Source organism: Parus major, chromosome 10 (genome assembly GCF_001522545.3).
Source record: "Parus major isolate Abel chromosome 10, Parus_major1.1, whole genome shotgun sequence".
Classification (NCBI taxonomy): Eukaryota; Metazoa; Chordata; class Aves; order Passeriformes; family Paridae; genus Parus; species Parus major.
This window is the reverse complement of record NC_031779.1, coordinates 16,762,169-16,765,694: the sequence shown is the minus strand read 5'-3', so window position 1 is coordinate 16,765,694 and position 3,526 is coordinate 16,762,169.

Genomic DNA, 3,526 nt, shown 5'->3' with positions numbered 1-3,526 from the left:
AGGGAAGGGAAGGGAAGGGAAGGGAAGGGAAGGGAAGGGAAGGGAAGGGAAGGGAGAAACAGACTGCCCTACAGATCACTTCAGCCTTTTTTGATGCAAGACTTTCTGTCCCCTCAAGGGACACCAAACCAGATCTGTTTTTGTTTCCTCCGTGTACCTTAACCAAGAGCCTCCAAATGGAGGGATTTCTGTCCACCTGCAGAGGCAGTGTTGGGGTCAGAGCTGGGAACTGAGAAGCCAGCAGCCATATCCAGAGGAGAGCAGCCCCAGGAGCTTCACACCCGAGCTGAGGATGGTCTCAGACATTCTTCTGGGCACTGCAATGCAATAAACTAATTCCTGCCCACAACTAATCCAGCCAAACTGCATGAACAAGAGCTTGGACATGCACTGATGAGCTGAGCCTCTCCAACTTTTCTCCCACAGATGATTAGGAGCTTGCATAGGGTCATTTCTGAGCCCAGGCAGAAGAGCTTTGTGTGAATAGTACCTAAAAGCGTTCTTGATGCCATGTGCAGAATCTCAGGCTCCCTGATGCTGCAAGTCTCACCCCTCGACCTTCCCTAGAGCCCTCCCCCCCTCCTTTGTGCACACTCAGTGCTAAACCCATGAACTCGAGTTTTACCCTCTGCTGTGTGACAGGACACCAAGGAGGGATCACACCTGCCCTGATTTCCCCATCCACCATTTCCCAAATTAAAGCTACGCCAGCCCTGTCCTCTTTCACGAGCACTGAGTGAGAGCAAAAGGAGAAAACCACAAGGGGAACAGATGCTGCAGTTTGAAGAACAAGAGAGAGAGAAAAAGATATCATTGCTCTCTGAAAGCATCCAGAAATGTTCCTATTCAATTCATTCAGGCCTACACAAGATCAGGGAGAGCACAGGACTACTGTGAGGAAAATCTAGGTCACATATGATCACAGCAGCACAGCTGCCATCATCTCAATGGCCATGTGAAGTGAGGAGTGCAGCAAGGACCTCTGCTGAAGAGGGGATTTTTTTTTCCAGTCCTGTTTTACAATTTCCCCTCATTAAGGTGTATTTTCCGGCAGGGCTGTGAGTACATTGGGTCTTCAATTGGGGTGAAGGATTTAGCTATAAATCCCAAAAATGATTCAGTCAGTGGAATTTCTGTAGGATCATTTAAATAGTTTATAGGCTGCCAGGAGGATTTTAACCTTCTAACAGTGACAGGAACAGTGTTACTTTCCTGTTCGTTCGAATGCCAACACATTTCTTAGTTCTCTTTGTTTCATATCTGTTGTGGATACACATTGCTCCAATTTTCATTAAGGAATCTTATGCTGTTCTAATACACCTGTGAAAACTTCTTTAAATCCTCTCATTCAGTGCTCTCTTTTTGTTAAATACACAGGTCAAACCCTGTGGTCCCTTCTCCCCCTTCAAACAGAAAAGTTAAAATAAATGCATGCACACACACACACAAAAAAAGAAAAAAAAAAAAAAAAAAGTAGGACAGCACAGCCCCAAACCATTATCTTTTTCCTTTATATTTAAACAGACCCTCCAGCACCTTCTCCTCTCCCCTTTTCCACACCTCAATAAAGCCAGGAAGGATCTAAAGCCCAAATACTGAACACTCCTGCAATTCAGGAGATTAGAGGGAAAGGACAAATGTTCCTGGGTGCCATGAAGTTAAGCCAAGTATCTTGGAGCAGCATTCATTAAGGAGCTGTGCCAAAAGTCCTGGCGCAGGCAGCTGGAGCAGGAGCAGCTGCGGCTGGGGAGCAGAGGAAATGCTGCACGGCACAAGGCAGGAAAACAATGCACACAGGGAGCCTTTGGTGGAAGTGAGGATGTTACAGATACAGAATTAATAAGGATTTGTTCCCCAAAACAAGAAGCAGAGCAACAGGAAGTCAAATCACACCTATTGTGAGACCTGGCCATTTGTATCCCAAGGTTTTCCAAGCCTGTGATGCTGCAGCCCTTTCCAAGCCCTGGGACCAGCCCAACTGCTTCCAGCCTCAGGGAAAAGCAGTGACACTCGGGGCTTAGGGCAAGGACTCCTTTGAATCATGGCTGCTAATTATGTAACTCGGTATGTGTGGAAAAGACAGATATTTTAATGCATGGCAGTTCAAGAGCAAAGCCTCATCTCAGTATCTTAGGTAATATGTCCTTTTACCAGGGACTAGAAGTAATATCTCTGCTGTAATATTTAAAAAATCTGACATGAAATCAATCCTGGCTGGAGAGCCTGGGTGGTAGCTGACCCTGGCAGCACAGCCCTTCTGCCCTGGGTCAGTCCCTCCTCTGTGGAAGTTCAGGAGGGATTCCAGCAGTTCTTCAGATCCATCGGCCTCCCTGAGATTTGGGGGGACTGGATGAAACCTTAACCTCTTCCTGGCTGCCAGGCTCAAGTTTTGCAGGTAGCTGAGGAGCCTGTGTTAGCTGGTTTGAATTCAAAATTCTAATCAGATGAACCAAGTAACTTTCAATCAAATTAGGAGAACAGTAGGGTTTGTTCTTAATCCACAACCATTTAATCTTCCGACTCATTAGTTGTGCATAGGCTCTATGAATATGTATATCTGGAAGGGAAAAAAAATGTCTTTGACCTTGATGGGAATGATAACACACATCTCAAGTAGGTGTGAGCTCACCTTCCATCACACTCACTTTATTATGTAGATTCAACAATCCCCATTGCTCTGACTCAGGGTACTGAGAGTTACAGGCAATCCCGCAGCCAATTAGGGTTCTGATGAACCTGGAATGATTAGCACAGTATTTACAGCCAAGCTGCCTCCTACCAATTTGCATGTAAATAAAAATATATCTGTTTTAACAGGCCATTCTAGGCAATATAACCAGGCTCCAACAACTGGAGTGAGGAACAGAGGAAATACATTCAAAGACAAAAGCTTCAGAGCAGGATTTGGTTTAAGATCTTGAATATACTGTTTCATTTCATACATCAGTGTCATTCCTGCAGTCCCTAATGAAAAATATTCATAAAATTTATTTTTTTGAATAATTTAAATCCACATACAAAAATACTTAGCCACACTATTTCTAGAATGAAGATCTCAGCTATCAGGAACATTTCCTCAGTTTAAGAAATTATTCTATACTGCTAAGAAAAATAAACTCATGGGCAAGTTCTCTCAGTTTCATCTGATTTCCTGGTTTATACTTTATTTCTCCTTTTACTGAAATTAAGGGGGAGTCCTTTGACTGCAACAGCAGTAGGATTGTAAAATCCTTGTCTTCCTTAGGTCTGTTTTGCTCCTCTTGCATTCAGTTACAAAAGCTCCCAAAACTGACCTTGACATTTGTCCACACTTCCTACAATGAGAGAGGCAGAACTCATAACTGAAGTCAGTGGGAATTAGGCACAAGTACCCAATGCATTTTGGGCACTACACCTGGAAAATATTTCAATATGAAACATTCGTGAAGCGCAGACACTGGCTTGGGCTAAAGACAACGCTAGGGATCAGGGGCTAGGAAAGAATCTGACTCAAGTATCTAAGTAGGACCCTTGGGTAGCTCTTGCT